Here is a 16,810-nt window from a genome sequence, read left to right on the forward strand (position 1 = left end):
CTACACATCCCTAGGGAGGGAGACCCCCGAGGCACCATGCCCCCAACTCATGCCTGGTGAGACGTGTGGACTGCCTGTAATACCCTGCGGCCGAAAGAGGCCTCTGCCGAGGCAAAGGAGTCCAATTTATAGTTCCTTACGAAGGAAGAGGGGGAAGCCCACATGGCTTCCCTGCAGATTTCGCCCAAGGAGGCCTGCGTGGCCCACGCCGTGGAAGTAGCTGAGCTCCGCGTAGAATGATCTGTGATACGACCTGGCGTAGGCAGGCCCTGTGGCTGTTAGGCAGTGCCAATACAGTTTTGCAACCACCTGCCTATGGTGACGGAGGTTACCTTGTTTCCCAGAGTCCCCGGCTGGAAGGAGACAAACAGGGCTTCTGATTTCCTGCTTGGCCTGGTTCTCCTGAGGTAGATCCTCAGAGCCCTCTTTACGTCCAGAGTGTGCCACTTCTTCTCTAAAGGGTGAGAAGGGTCTGGACAGAAGTTGGGCAAGATCAGTTCCTGTGCTCGATGGAAGCTGGTGCACACCTTGGGGATGAAGGACAGATCCAAACACTGGCTGAGGGATATCTTCTCCTGGGGGATTCTCCAGGGTCTCTCCACTGACAGAGACTGGAGATCTGCAAACCACGGCCTGCGGGGCCAGTGAGGGGCCAACAGAACCACTTCCGCCTTCTCCTGCAGGACCTTCCGTATGACCCTGGGGATCAGGGGTAAGGGCGGGAAGGCATACAGTAGACCCCTGGGCCAGGGGCACCAGAGAGTGTCTGCCCCTTCTGCCCCCTGTGTCCGGTACCTGGAGAAGAAGCTCGGGAGCTGGGTGTTGAGCGGAATAGCGAACAGGTCGACCTCTGGGTGTCCGAAGCGCTCCACCATCTCTTCGAAGAACGCCGGCTGCAGCCTCCACTCTGCATTGTCCACCTCGGCCCGACTGAGCCAGTAGGTTCTGGTGTTGTCCACCCCCGCTATGTGCTCTGCCCTCAGAGACCGGAGGTTCCTCTCGGCCCACAGCCCCAGACGCCTGGCCTCCTGCATGAGAGCCCTCGATCTGGTCCCCCCCTGTCTGTTTATGTGGTCCTTGGTGGTGATATTGTCTGTGAGGACTAATATGTGAAGGCCCCTGACTGAGCGATGGAAGTGTAATAGGGCCAGGCGGACTGCCCTGAGCTCCAGCCAGTTTATGCTGTGAGTCCCCTCCGCCTGAGTCCAATGTCCTTGCGCCATATGAGCCTGCAGATGGGTGCCCCACCCACTCAGGCTGGCGTCCGTTGTTACCGTTATGCAGTCTGGTGTCCAAAAGGTCTCGCCCTTTGTGATCGCTGGGGACTTCCACTAAGACAGGGAGCGAGTGACTTCTGCTGGAAGAAGTACCTTGGACTGTGAGCAGCTCACGCGCCTCCGTTGGAAAGGCAAAAGGAACCACTGGAGAACTCTGGTGTGGAGGCGAGCCCACGGGACGATGCCGATGGCTGAGACCATGGTACCCAGCAGTTTGGAAAGGATGGCTAAGGATACCCTATGCTCCCTGGCTACCAAGGTGGCTAGCTGTCTGAGGGCTATCTGTCTTCCTGGTGACAGATAGACCGTGCCTGCCTGGGTATCTATTAGGGCCCCTAAGTGGATCAGGCTAGTAGAGGGGTGGAGGTGGCTCTTGGCCAAGTTCACCGAAAACTCGTGGTCTCTCAGGACTTTCATAGTGATATCTAAGTCCCTTAGGGTACCCTCAAAGGAAGATGACAGTAATAACAGGTCATCTAGGTAACATTGAATACATATAGGTACCTGTCTCAGCTTTGCTGCCAGAGCCGCCATGACCTTAGTGAATACCCTAGGGGCCAAAGACAACCCAAAGTGCAGGGCCCGGTACTGAAAGTGGTGCCCCAGGTAGCAGAATCTGAGATATCTACGGTGCTCTCTGGCAATGGGGATGTGCAGGTAGGCCTCTGTGAGGTCTATAGATGTTAGAAAATCCCCCTGCCTAAACCCTTCCAATATAGAGTGCAGAGAGTGCATCTTGAACCTCCTGTATCGAATAGAGCGGTTCAGGCGCTTTAGATCCAGGATCACTCTCCAGCCCCTCAAGGCCTTGGGAATGACAAAGAGGATGGAGTAGTCCTCTTGACCCTGACCCTGTCGCTCTGGAGGCACAGGCTGGATTGCCCTGATCTCCAACAGGTGTTGGATGGCCTCCTGCATCAGCAACCTCCGGGTCGGGTTGTTAGAGACTGGACATATTCGGAAGAAGCTTGGGGGGGTGGTGGAAAGAAACTCTAGCCAAAGGTCATGCCTGATGGTATCCTGCACCCACTTATCGGAGGAGAGGTCCCAGCGGTCGGCGAAGTATGCCAAGCGCCCCCCGATGGGTGGAGAGTTGGACCTAGACTTAGTTTTTGCGGAAGGAGCGCCCCCCTCCATCTCCTCCACCCCCTCGAAAGGGCCGCTTCTGCTGCCTGCCTCTCTGTTGCCTGTCTGGGTATCTCTGCCTGGCAGAGAAACCTCCCTGGAACTGCCTGTTCCCTGAGTACCCTGCCTCTGATCCCCTAAAGGAATCCTGACCCCGAAAGAAGGACCCAGAGTCTTGACTCCGGGAGTAGGAACGTCTGGGGTACGGTGCCGTCCTGAAGCTGCCCTTCTTCGGGGCGGTGGGAAGGATCTTCCTCTTGTCCTTGTTCTCGATCAGGAACGGCTCCAGTGCTGGTCCGAAGAGGGCGCCCCCTGTGAAGGGAGCTGATGCCAGTCACCACTTGTGACAGATGTCTGCCTGCCAATGTCGTAGCCACAGCAGTCTGCGGGAAGCCACCGAAGAAGTGATCTCCCTGGAAGCAAACCTGGCTGCAGCTAAGGTGGCAGCCGATGAAAATTGGATGGCCGCCACCAGCTTGTTGATGTACTGATGGGATCGGACATCTGTTATGGGGGTGCGTTGCTGCAGTTCCTGCAGCCACAGCAAGGATGATCGGTTGATGAAGGAGGCTATGGTGGCTACTTTCACCGCCCAAGTGGCCGCCTGATGACCCCTCTGCAAGGTGAGGTCCACCTTCCTGTCCTCCAACTTTAGGGCATCCTCTGGTTCCCCTGGCAGAGTGGTAGTCGTGTGCAGAGCCACGACTGGAGCGTCGATGGAGGATTGTGCTAGTGTCTGTACCATCTCAGTGGATAAAGGTGAAGGGCCCGAAGTGGGGGATGCCCACTGGCGCCTGACCAGGTCGAGGAAGGCTTTGGGCATAGGTATCGTGTCAGCCTCAATGGCCTGCTCATCAAAAATGTTCTCTGCTGAGAAGCCCTGGCGTTGAGGTGGAACCTCTGTAGCTTTGTTGCCCAGCTTGGCTGCTGTCTTGGCCTTGAAGAGCAGAGATTTGAACAGCGAAGGCTGGAACAACCCGGTGAATGTAGGCTTGGGAGGCGGCATGCCTTCATCATCAGACAGCTTGTTCTCCTTGATCTCTCCCTCCTCACTTTCCAGGTCGCTGTCCTCCTGGGATGAGGCTGAGGAACTGAGAAGATCTTCCTCCTGGACATCCAGGTAGTCAGGAGCCCTGGGAGGGGAAGGAGGGGCCCCCTGTGGCTGTGGCTGTTGGAATGCCCATGCCATGCATTGCTGAAAGGCCCTCATCATCATCTCTTGGAAATTGGGTGCCCCTATGGGAGGGGGCTGGCCCATGCCTCCCTGTGCCGGAGGAGTGTTCAGGCCTGGAGATCCTGTGGGCAGGGCTTCTCCCACTGCAGAAAGGGAGGGGGCTTCCCCCCCTGAGTAGAGCCCCAAAGGCCAGAGGTGTCTATAGGGGTCCTAGCCTGCATGGCTGGGTTCTCCTCTATGGCTCCCACGGGGGAAGGAGTCCCTGGAGTCTTCCCCTCTGTGCCCATGCCTGGGGTGCTCTTGTGGCTGCTTGCCTTCTTGCAGAGCCTTTCCAAGGTCTTATGCCTTCGCCTCTCGTACTTGGAAGGAGGCTTGGAAGGCTTCTGACCCCCCTTCCTTTGGATCTGCCCTGGGGGAGAGGTGATTCTGTTTGGATTTAGCCTTTCCTTCCCCCCCTCCTATGGGCAGTCTCTGAGAGGGCCACTGACCTGGGTGAATGCTCCTCTGGCCCTCCAGTGGGGCTGCTGGCCGGGTTTGAAGCTGCCTGGCTTCCTCCCTCCTCGGAGCTGTTGGGTGCTGCCATCTTGGACCACGTGGGTCCTCCCGGCTTCAAAATGGCGCCACGCGGCTTGAAAGAAAGGGCGCGACTTTTAAAAGTGCTCACTGAGCTGCTGAGGCTCTTTGGAGCTGCCGAGTGCCCTTGCCGCTGGATTCCTGCCTCCTTCCGACATCACTGTGGCCAGGGATTTCTTCTTTGGCTTCCCTGTGATCATCTGGCCACGTGGAGGTAGCGCGGGCGCTCTGCAGCACTTGGAAAAGCCGCGGTTCGCCGCTCGACCCTGAGGGGAGCGCCAGAGCGCTCTTGCACTTGTAGAACCTCCGCGGCAGGGCTTGCCTCCAGGAGGCTTGTGCCCTCTTCCTTGCTTGCCCAGCAAAAGTCCTCACTGAGTGACTCCAGTCTCACTCAGTGGCCAGGGCAGCTTGTGGCGGTCCTTCTTTGCAGATGGGAGGCTAAAGAGCGGTGCTGGGAGGCAAAATTCGTGGGTCCAAATCTTTTTTCCTTTAAATTCTATTAAATTGCTGGAGATCCAGAATGGTCAACCGTCCAGTGAGTGGACTGAGTCAATAACTGGGTAGCACCTGGTGACCAGTGGGCATTCCCAAAGAGCTTATCTGACTCAGTCCAATCAATGAGAGGACAAGGTTAATCCAGTCTGGATACTCCTCCCCATCACTATGGAGAAGCTCCACCCACCCTCCCCATCTCCCAGAACTGAGAAGAAATGGAAAATCCAAGGTCCTTCAAGCCATACACCTGATATAGGCGTATCTGTTTAATACCATTGCTCTGTACTTCTCTATATCAGCCATATCAATAAAGTTCTCATTCTCTAAAAGGTTGCCCCAAAGGATCTAAAGCCAGTTTGGTGTAGAGGTTAAGATGCTATACTAGAAACCAAGAGATCACGAGTTCCAGTTTTCCCTTAGGCATGAAAGGCAGCTGGGTGATTTCAGAATAGTCACTCAGTGCAAGCCACCTCACAAGGTTGTTGTGGGAAGCTGGAACATTTAGGTATGTATGCCAACTTGAATTGATTAAAAAAAAGGTGGAATAAAAATCTAATAAATGAACATTATAGTTGTGGGTCAGTGACGTGCGGTGAGGTTTATGACTGGTGAGGCACTGACACAGTGCTGAGTTTCAAATATTTTTAGACTTGTGGAGTTCAACTCCCAGAATTCCACAGCCAGGCATGCTCAGTTCCAATTTGAAGCGACAGCATTTGTTTTTCTCCTTTGCTCCTTCTTTCTTTTTCTTTTTCTTCTCCTTCCCCTCCTTCCTCCCTCTCTCCCTTCCTCCCCCTCTCTCAAACACACACACACACACACACACACACACACACACACACACACACACACAGAAGTTGGATTGGACTATCTCTCCTACCCCTTTCCTCTCTCACTCACTCTCAAACAACCCCCCCCCCCCACAAAAGTTGGATTGGATATCTTTTCCAGTGGCTTGAAAGCAGCTCCTCTGCCATCCCCCCCCATTCCCCTGCTGCCTTTCCCAAACACCTCCACCACTGCAAATGCAGCCTGCTGTCGGTGGGAAATGCCTGGAACACAATAAAACCCACCCACCACCTCCTGCTGGCAGGCTGGGGTGAGAGGAGAGGCAGAGAAGCCGGAGGGGAGCCGATCTGAGCCTTCCAAAAGAAAGAGGCTGGGGGAAAGTGTGTGTACTACAGCATGGCTCTTTGCCTGGCTTCCTGCCTCCTCCTGTGGTCTCCTCAGTGCTCGCTTGTGCTCTCCCTCCCCAAGTGTAGTTTGATTGCAGGTGGAGCCACGTTGCCTTTTCAAACTTGTAATCAGTGAAGCTGGGCTCGATTTTTATATAGTTTTATCCAGCTGTGTGTGTGAGAGAGAGAAATGAATGGGGGCCTGGGGAGGAAGTCACTACACTTGGGGAGGGAGAGCACCAGTGAGGTTAAGCAGAGTCATCCACGGTGAGGCAGCAACTAGCTCAGCTTTTTCCTTTTACTTTTTTTTTTCATGATGAGAGTGGTGAGGCTGTGCCTCACTTGCCTCACCTGACTGCACGTCACTGTTGTGGGTACAGAAAAATGGGTTTTGTTAAATGCCAAGCAGAACTCAAAACTGTTAAAAGAGCAGTGACTGAAAACAGAATGTGCCTACAGAGGTCAGTGTTACAGGGTAAAAAGGACTCACATAAAACTTTCAATGCAGTGACAAATTACTACAAGGATTGCATTGAAAATGGTTGGCAACGTGTCTGAATACTGTACACGGTCACTTTTTCCATTACAAAAACTGCTGGAATGATTTTTTTTTAATCTTCTGCACAACAAATGTCTGAGCAGCCAAAGATGGATTGTAACACTAATCTTACCAGCATCTGAAAACATTTGGTATGAGGGCAGGGGAAGTGGAGGACTCGGGCAAAATACATCTGATCATAAAGGTTCAATTATTTATTTATTAAATTTATATGCCTTTAGTCCCAGGAAATGCAATGGCCCATAGGGGAAAGTGCTATTACAGAATTAGATTCCCACTTAGTAGACTATTACTGTGTCAAGGGACATGCCCAGAGCAAAATTCACCTGATTTACATGCCAGGCTGATTTTCCTATCGCTTAACATTTCTAAATGCTAAGGATGTAGAAATGACTTGGGAGATAGCATATCAGATCACCGAAGACTAATTTGGTTAGCTTGAATTTCTTCTTTGGAAGGTAAGTCCGACCTACCTGTTGAATGAAACTGTTCTCAAGAGGCTGGTGTGCTCTGGTATTTGCCATCTATATTTAAATGATGCTTGTTCACTGCATTTTCCCTGTCCAACACATCTGCTTTGGTTTTTGATACATTAATTTTCAGATCCATAATTCTGGTTGCATCAAATGCTCTAGCATATCAATCAGTTTCTGAAGGAAAAACATAGCATCCTATGCTTACTGCCTATTAAATGTATGTACATATCCACATACCCAACCAACACACCTTGTGGTTTTAAACACAAGCATTCCTTATACATTTGTAAAAACAAATACACTTTTGTATTATACCTATTTGCACTGGCTGCTCAATGTAAACTACTGACCAATCATTTTATTTATTTATTTCTGTATGAATTTCATTGTACATTCTTCAATTCAGCAACTTATCCTCCACTTCAAATTCATAAAAAAATATTCTATCATTCAATTCTATTCATCTGTTTACATAGTTTTCTAAACCAACAACTATGCTATAAACAGTAAATATCACCTGCACAGATTTCCATCCTGCATGCCCCAAATATTACTCATTTTCTCTTCACATACTTTTTGATCAGACAACTGCTAAATGCCTTCCCAGACACAATTAATATCAATAGCAATAGCCCTTAGATTTATATAATAATAATAATAATAATAATAATAATAATAATAATAATAATAATAATAATAATAATAATAAATATTTATTTCTTAGCCGCACCCTCTCCCGAAGGACTCGGGAGTCCTTTACAGCTTTCATAGTCCTTTACAGCTTTCTCTAAGTGGTTTATAGAGTCAGCACAGTGCCCATAACAATCTGGGTCTTCATTTTACCAACCTTGGAAGGATACAACACTGAGTCAACCTTGTGCCGGTCAGAATTGAACTGTTGGCAGTCGGCACATTTTTGCATGCAACACTGCATTCTAACCACTGTGACACAGAGCTCCTATTGCCACAGTAAATCAATTAACATATTAAATACAATTAACATAATAAATCACTCTTGTGGGTTTTTTCACTTTTGCTACTTTTCTTTTGTACATGGGAACAATAATTGATTCTTCCAAGCATCAGATACAGATTCAGTCTTTACACGTGTTGTACAAGTCATGCCACTCAAGTTAGCAAACCACATCCATATTTAAACATTTCTCCAGTTATACCAGCTCCACCTGTAGCCTTATCATTTCTCAATACTCTCACTATTTTTTTTCATTAAAGGCTAACATTTATAGTGTTTGTTTTAAACATTCTTTGACAAGTCATTCCCACATAAATCTCTAAAAGACTCCTTCAAAAATTCCCTCATTTGAGTTACAGTACATCCCGCATCATCTCATCATTTTAATTCAATTCACACTGATGGAATTAGTGGGGGCTCCTGGGTTAGACCTCTTTGCCTAGAGTATTTCCCAAAATATTTTTTTATTTTAACCAAAAGCACTCTGCATTTTCTCTGCTCCTCTGCTGTCATTGACTACATTCTTCGCAACTATCTTTTTTTCTGCCCTTATGCTTTACAAATATCTTTTTTCTCTGTCACTGCATTAGTCATTTTTGTATATGCATTTTTCTTACTAACAGCCTCTTTTCGTTAATCATTCCATCAAGCATCCTTTTTCATATTTTCCATTACTGTAATTTTATACATTTCTGTGGAACTCTATCACATAATCATTTTTGTTTTATTCCAAGAGGTTTCCCCTTATGGAAGGCTGTGCCCACTTTTTATTCATTATGTTGGAAATTAATTTTTCTATGAATAGCATTCACTTCCCTGCATGTATTCATCAACTCTACCCTACAAGATCAGACTAATGAGAGGCAGCATTCAGATGTGAACCAGACAAAAATCCAGCATAAATTCTCTCTCCATCTGTTGGCTGCCCTTTAAAGAAGTTACCCCTTTTCTTGGGCTTGTGCATTAGCCACTTAGTTTAGAAAAATACATGAACAGTTAAGAAGACTTCTGCTCCCCATTCCCTTAATTTCACAGAGACACAATATTTTTCTTTCTCTCCTTCCATTTGTTGGCTTATGCTCTTTCCCCATTACTCCTCCTACATTCCAAGTCACAATCTGTGGACAGATCAGCCCATATTTATATTTGCCACCCAACATCGCTTTGGTCAATCAAGGCTTTTACAATACTTTTGTAAGTGTCAGCTAAATTACCCACCTTGGTTGAACCCTTGCAAAGTGCAGCATTCCCAGATAGTAGTATGGACTGTACCCGTCAGTTTGGATACATTTGGCATTCCATAAGCGCAACCAAAGCCCAATTTTACCATGTTCAGAGTATTCTGTGCAAGCTTCAGGTCTGTAATTTAGAGAGGACATAAGTAACAAAATAGTTCTATGAAAAAAGCAATAAAAGAAGCAATTATTGGGAACACAGCACAGGCCTGAAACTAAAGCAATCAAAATAATTGAGATTAACTGCAGCATGATTTGCTAAACGTTAAAGTAAACAAACTTGTTCCAGTCTGTAGTTGCAATTGCAAATATTAGAGAGGACAAGGGTGATCTTATGTCAGATGGCAAGGTCCTGTGTCAGCCAATACAAGAGCCCCGAGAAGCAACCTACATTTTCAAGCAGCACATAGGATGCTAGTTAGTGTCCTTAGAATCAAGTCAAATCTGAAGAGTATACAAATGTTTCATGGATGCTTAAAGAAAATAAGAAGGCTTCTAAGGTGGTTCAAAATCCGGAAGATCAAATAAGAATCCGCCAACTTTGACCTTAAAGCAGGGAACCCACCTTTGAGATTCTTGATCATATATGGAACTCTGTGAGAATTATATGGGCACTCACAAAATGGTTCTAGGTGGCGAGTGGCACCAAAAGGCTGACCAAACTCCGGAGTTTATTTCATTTTTTAGAACCCCCCCCCCCCAAAAAAGAAAAGAAATGGGCTCTAGATGAGTCCCAAAGACATTGCTGAAGTACAAATTATGCTTGAAGCTAGTCTTTTGCAGACTAGTTTATCTCTTTTTTAAAAAAAATCATGTTAAAAACATTAAAAGAATTCAAAATTTGCAGATTAACAGAACTATATAAAATTGAAGACAGGAATTGAATGGAGTGCCACAACAATCACTCCTCTACTGTTCAATTGTTTTCCTGATGATTTAGATCAGGGGTGTCCAAACGTGGGAACTTTAAGACTTGTAGACTTCAACTCCTAGAATTCCCCAGCTGGGGAATTCTGGGAGTTGAAGTCCACAAGTCTTAAAGTTCCCACGTTTGGACACCCCTGATTTAGATGAAGTGTTGGAGGAAATGCCTGTCAAATTTGCAGATGATACAACATAGCTTGGATAACTAATACTCTAAAAGGCAAAATAATAAGAGTAATAGGCACCTTGGGTGCAATCCCAAATCTTCTAGAGCACCACTTGAACTAGCATTGACAAAATTATTTTCAATCAATTGAAAATGGCAGTTTTGCTTGGAACAGCTTACAATATGTATAAGTCCTTGGGTGGATAAAAATGCCAAATCCAGCCTAAACATCTGGCTGACCGTGTAGTGAACCAGTCTTAGACTGTGAGTCTAACTATAGATTACATCTATGGAGATTCTCAGTCATCCAGGTCACGATTGTCTCAAAGGTACTTTTTCAAAAGGCAACTGGACTATCTATTTTTCCCCCTTGAGGATAAAGAAGATGTGAAGTGGAAAAAAAAAAGAAGCTTCTTGGATGAGAAGAGAAACGTCTTCTTTTTCCTCAAGGGGAAAAAAAAAACCATAGTCCAGTTGCCTTTTCAAAAAGCACCTTTGAGACAACTGTAGATTACCCACACATAATACTAATGATAATCTGGTAGTCTGGTTAAATGGAATGAAAGTAACTGAGTGACATTTAACGGGAGGAAGTGTGAAATTCTTCACTTAGGAAACTTATGTGATCAAAAGATTAATATTGCTTGCAAAAAAGATAACTGACTACAAACTATATAGGACCTAAAAGTGTGATTTGGCTACAATGACAGTGAATGTTACTTTAAGCTGCCTTAAAAGAAGTATCATTTCCAAATCATGAGTAACAATTATTCCACTCATTCTTCTTTGGCCAGACATTTCAATTACTGTTGCTAATCATGGGCATCATGCTTTAAGAAGTGTTCACAGACATTAGAATAGGTTCAAAGAATAGGTAAATTGATCAGAGAACTATAGAAAGAGATCGAAGGTATTGAGAAAGTTTACTCTTGAGAAAAGATGTTTGACATAGGATAAATTAGCACTCCTCACATGGCTGCAACATAGAAGGACAAGGCTTTTCTCATTCCACAATGCAGGACACAAAACATTCGACTTAAATTAGAAGAAGTCCAATTCCAGCTGAATTTTAGAAAAAAATAAATCCTAACAATAAGAACACTTGAGGATAGGAAAAACAACCCAGAGTAGTAGTGGGAGTACTAGTGGATTCCTCTTCGCCAGATATGTGAAAGTAAAGTCTACACATTGATCTGTATGGAATATTTTAATTTGGATTCCAGAACTGAGTGAGGGAATGCCTTCATAGGCCTACACTGCCCCTTCCAACTATGATTCTTAAAAAATTAAATTCGGCAGCTTCAGAGGTGCCAAACACCCTAATAGTTTTGAAGAGGGACATGTGTACACTCCATTGTTTGAAATTATGGAGACTGCCTAATTTTACTTAAAGACACACATAGGACAGAAGGAACCTCTGTTCACCCCTTGGCATCCTGGTGGATCTCAAGTAGAAAGAATGCCAAATCCAAGGATATGGGAGAGCAACATAGGATTGGCTGTACAATAGCAAAAGAAGGAGCCTCTCTTCTCCGGTACAGCTATGTTACAAAGATTCCTCTGAACTATTTGGGGTGAGGGAGGTTGTCAATCATATGCAAGTCACCTACTCCCATGCATGCAATATCAAATCAACCAATGCACCACACACTTCTTCTACAGGCTGAATTATATAAGACACTTTCTCATACATACCAACAGGCTATGGATGCTAGTCACTTATTGACACTGCTTGTGCTTATATAAGGAAAACCGATATGGTGCGGACTGTACATCATCCTCATCTTACTGAGAGTTGCACCTGCAAGGAGTGGTGGTAATGATCCTCAAAGGCATCATACAAATGGCTACTTGCAACTTTATTATTATTATTATTATTATTATTATTTCTTGGATTTCTAGACCGCCCCCTCTCCCAAAAAGGGACTCAGGGCGGTGTACAGTCAATGCAGATAAAAATACAATCATAAAACAATTAAATGCATTTGGATGGAGGAGATAGTGCTTATAAACTTATTTATAAGCACTTTAAAAAAATTGCAGACAATTGTATTGAGGGGCAGGAAAAGAATCAGTGCTTTCTGATCCATCTGAAAGTAGGAGTTTTACAACTTTGGCTCACAAAACTGCAGCAGTTCTAGGAACAAAGACACCCCTCCCTCTCCCCTTCAAATCTTCAAATGTTTCCAACCTTACTTTGATAGAGGACTCTTCAGACAGGTCTCGGATCCTTGGTTTTGTCCTACCCAGAAAGCGGCTTACTCAGCGAAGAAACCAGCTGGTCACAAGCAACGTGACCGGGTAAAATAACTGCACTAACCCAGAATGCCAAGATGTACCAGCATAGCCAGCCCAAAAATCATATTCAGGCACGTCCCAGCCTATGGCTCCAGGCTGTTGAGTCACCAGCAGCAAGAAGGAAGACTTGTTTTGGAGTGGAGAATCAACTACTAAAAAAACCAGGAAAAGAGCATTTCAAGCCAGAGAAAGCAATCTTGCCACATTCTGTCAGAAAAAGCCAGCAAAGTTAAGATGTTTGGAAGAATGTTAGACTCAACAAAGCTGAAACGGAATTTAAGAGAGAAAAAGTAAGCAAGTGTTTTCAAAAATATCTGAGCACCAAGCCAAAGTAGAAGTGGAACACAATTTGAGAGCAAGAGAAGTAACTTGAATACACTAGTCTAGCAAACAAGCAAGCACACGGCCCAACTAAAAGATGAGTGAAGCCTGAGTGCCATAGCAGAGATTGCTGTCTTTGCTCCAACGGTACAAGCAGCCAGCCATTAATTGTGTATACAGCCCTGCACACCAGAGGGCAAGACCAACAGGGAACTTCATATGACTTTGCACATTTAAGCACAAGGGACGATTACAAGAAGAGCAGAAGTGATAGACTGGTGTTGCAAAGGAATGTGGTAACCCTCTGTGCATGCTTGTATGTTGAAGATAACTTTGCTGAAAATAAATGCCAGTCTTCATACACTATAACTCAACACAAGCTGAAATATGCATCATCTTATGCAAGAAAAGTATCCTACAAATAGAATAAATTAGTTTAATGCAACCTCAGTTCTCACATCATGGGAGAAGCAAAGAGCTGAAGCCTCTTATCATACCACCATAGAAATCTCACTCAGCAGGACTGTAATCTTTTGTCGCCTAAAAACACAGAGATACAGTATATTTTATTTATTTATTTATTTACTGAGCGCTTATAGACCGCCCCCTCTCCCGAAAGGGACTCGGGGCGGTGTACAGTTCATATTAGAAATACAACATATAAATAATTATAAAATTAAGCAATTAAAATTATTATATAGATAAATCGATAAATAGATACGAAGGAGGATAAAAAGTTTAAAGAACTGTACAGCTGAGTAAATAATTTAAAACCCCAACAAATATCCCATAAAATTAAATTTTAAAAAACAATTCCCTACAATACCAGATTAAAATATGTTTGCCAGGAGGTAGCAGTTATGATTATGCCAGGCCAGCCAATCGGAACAGGTGTGTCTTCAATTTTTGTCGGAAGGAGCGGAAGTCGGTGGTAGTTCTAATGTCGGGGGGGAGGTCATTCCAGAGGGTTGGGCCCATCACAGAGAAGGCCCTACTCCTTGGCGCCTCCCGTTGGCATTGCCTAGTGGGCGGCACCAGGAGAAGTCCCTCCCTGTGAGAGCGGATTGGCCGCAGGGATGTGTGTGGAGAGATGCGATCCCGCAGGCAGCTAGGTCCTGTGCCATGGAGCGCTTTAAAGATGGTGATCAAAACCTTGAAACGCACCCGAAAAACCACAGGCAGCCAGTGCAGCTCGCGCGGGAGTGGTGTTACGTGGGAGTACTTAGTACTCCCCATGACAGCCCGCGTGGCTGCGTTCTGGACTAGCTGCAGTCTTCGGGCGCGTCCCAAGGGAAGCCCCATGTAGAGAGCGTTGCAGTAGTCCAGGCGAGACGTCACCAGTGCATGAGTGACCGTGCGTAGGGCGTCCCGGTCCAGAAGGGGGCGCAATTGGCGCACCAGGCGAACCTGGTGGAACGCCCCCCTTGCCACGGCTGCCACATGGTCATCCATTGACAGCCGGGCATCTAGGAGGACGCCCAAATTGCGCGCCCGTTCCACAGGGGGCAATTGTTCGCCCCCTATGGCCAGCGATGGGGTCAGCTGGCTGAACCGAGGTGCCGGTAGCCACAGCCACTCAGTCTTGGAGGGGTTGAGTTTGAGTCTGTTGTCCCCCATCCAGACCCCGACGGCTTCCAAACACCGGGACATCACTTCGACAGCCTCGTTGGGGTATACCATACATACACTTTCTTTCTCTTCTTGACTTTTTATTCACGGGTCCATAGCAGAAGAGGAATTGAATCCTAGTGAGACAGTCTAAAAAACTGGTGGACCTACAGCATCTGAAGAGCCAGTTGACAACGAAACCTGCAGGACATTAGTATGGGGGTTTCTGTTGGACTTGAAGTCACATATTCCCCATCGAAGCTCAGTCATAAAAATATACAGAAACTTCTAAACCAGTAACGTCTCTCATCCTCAGTTTCCATTGTGTAAAACATGATTCTATGTGATTGTCCTTTACCAGAATCTAGACAGCTCCTAAAGCTAATGCATTTTATATAATAATCTAAAATATCAAGGTTCACAAATACAGTTCGTGGTAGAGGTTTTAAACCCCATAGAATAAGACTGGCCTCTACTTCTAATGATTTCTAGTAAGAATGAAACTGACTACCTACTGTCTCCTGGTGGTCAATGTAAGAGAAAATGCCACACAGGATATGTACTATGGGGATATTATTATCAACTTGACATAAGAGCATTCAAACATATGTATGTATGTATGTATGTATGTATGTATGTATGTATGTATGTATGTGTGTTACAACCCCTGGTACGCCCAAATATGGAAAAAATATTTAAGCCCACAGCTTGAAGATGGCAGGTGTGATCCTGCCGAAACGTTGCAAAGACAATCTCAACCTTACACGGGAAAAGACCCGAATACAACAAAACCAGCATACCTACACCCGTGAAAATCTACGAAAACAAATATATATATATATATATATATATATATATATATATATATATATATATATATATATATATATATATATATAATGTTGCATTTGTGCTGATAAATAAATAAAGGGAGACTAGTATAGATCTATTTCAAGCTATGTAGCTCTCATCAGCTAGCCATACCCTTACTGGGAATTGAACCTGGGCTGTATTACATATTAGGCAGTTGTATTAGCCATTAAGCAACACAAATGTAACAAGGCAACATATAAAAGACTTTCTGCCTGGATGGCTCCTAGGGTGAGCCAATAGACAGAAAAGAGAAGCTGTATGCTCCCTCCCATATTTGGGCATACCAGGGGTTGAGTGGCTTTCTACAGGTCACCGTCTAACATGAAGGGGATGGGAGTCACATTGAGATGCTAAAATTCACAAGACTGAAATCCAAAAATGTACATATTAAACCTGCAAAGCAATCATCCTAGAAGTCCTAGAACAGCACCTTGGATTATCAGGCTAATCTATGTGACATGGAGGGTAGTAGTTAGTCTTGTCCTTCCCTACTTACTGTAATAGCTCCACATTTTCTCTTGCATGAAGAGAAGCATTCACTAGTAAGACTCTCATCCCATAATCCTTACTTATTTACCTGGCCTTTGCAGTCAAGGGTCTCTTTGAAAAATGTTACACTACAACAGCCCAAAGGTAGGGCACCTTCATCAGTTGTAACTTACAACATTAATTCATCTGGATTGTGTATTGGTTTATATGTACTGGAGTGGGACTGCCCAGATACTGGCTTATGTCTTCCATAGATAGTGGTACTTCTGCAGGCTCAGGAAAGATGACTTTCAATGGAAATGAGGCAGATTGGAAGGAAGAAGGACATAGGCAAATGTCACAAGAGCCTTTCCCAATCCAATGTCCAATGCATGTGTCCTCCTGGAATACAGAATATACAGTATATACTACCTCTAACTGTAACAAAACATAGAGCCTAGAGATGACCTTTGGTAGATTTGTTTGATGGAAAGAATGCAACAACTTTTCTTCTATTCCAAAGATAGTATTATCCCATCATAGGACAGTTGCCCCCATGGAAAGATGATCCCAAGCTGAAACCATGTAGGCAGCAATACCAGAGACAGATATGGAGGGCATGCCAGAGACAGAGAGAAAAGGTGTAACATATTGTTGAATAGATTTGGTTTTGATTATGAAAATCCCAAATTCTTAAGAAAACACAGAGCACTTCTGGGAAAATTTAAGGAGAATTATGTTTCACTCCATTCCATATTTTGGATCAGCTAAATCTCAAGATCGGAAAACTAAATTCCAAATGCATTAAGCTTTTGGTAATGAAAGATTATTTATTTAAGGGATTTGACTGCAGTCAAATATAAACCTTATGCCTAAATGTTTAGATTTCACACCTTTGGAAGCTGCTAGCTTGAGTCTGATGTCAGTATAAAGGCTGTTTGGTACCATCTTCTTCAGGCCCTTTATATGGACTCTTAGTGCATTTTTACAGGCAACTGAGAAGGGTATATGCTGGAAGAAAGGAGATGGAGATGGGCTTTATGAGCTAGGCCAGTGGTCGGCAAGCCGCGGCTCGCGAGCCACATGTGGC

The 16,810-nt window shown here is 45.2% G+C and overlaps 1 protein-coding gene across 10 annotated transcripts in view; it reads right to left on the reverse strand.

The window, feature by feature from the left end:
* Positions 1-16,810, reverse strand: part of S1PR2 (sphingosine-1-phosphate receptor 2) — a 70,462-nt gene that overhangs the window by 37,531 nt on the left and 16,121 nt on the right. For 4 of the 10 annotated variants that reach the window (XM_081938995.1, XM_081938990.1, XM_081938992.1 and 1 more), the window contains exon 2: positions 9,046-9,186. The exons of 5 other annotated variants lie outside the window; for them this stretch is intronic. The gene's annotated coding sequence lies outside the window, so the exon portion shown is untranslated. Of the gene's footprint in view, positions 1-9,045; positions 9,187-12,348; positions 12,368-16,810 lie in introns of those variants that run through there. One more of the 10 variants, XM_081938987.1, reaches the window with a different exon arrangement.

This window comes from Natrix helvetica (genome assembly GCF_964273705.1).
Source record: "Natrix helvetica genome assembly, chromosome: 1".
NCBI lineage: Eukaryota > Metazoa > Chordata > Lepidosauria > Squamata > Natricidae > Natrix > Natrix helvetica.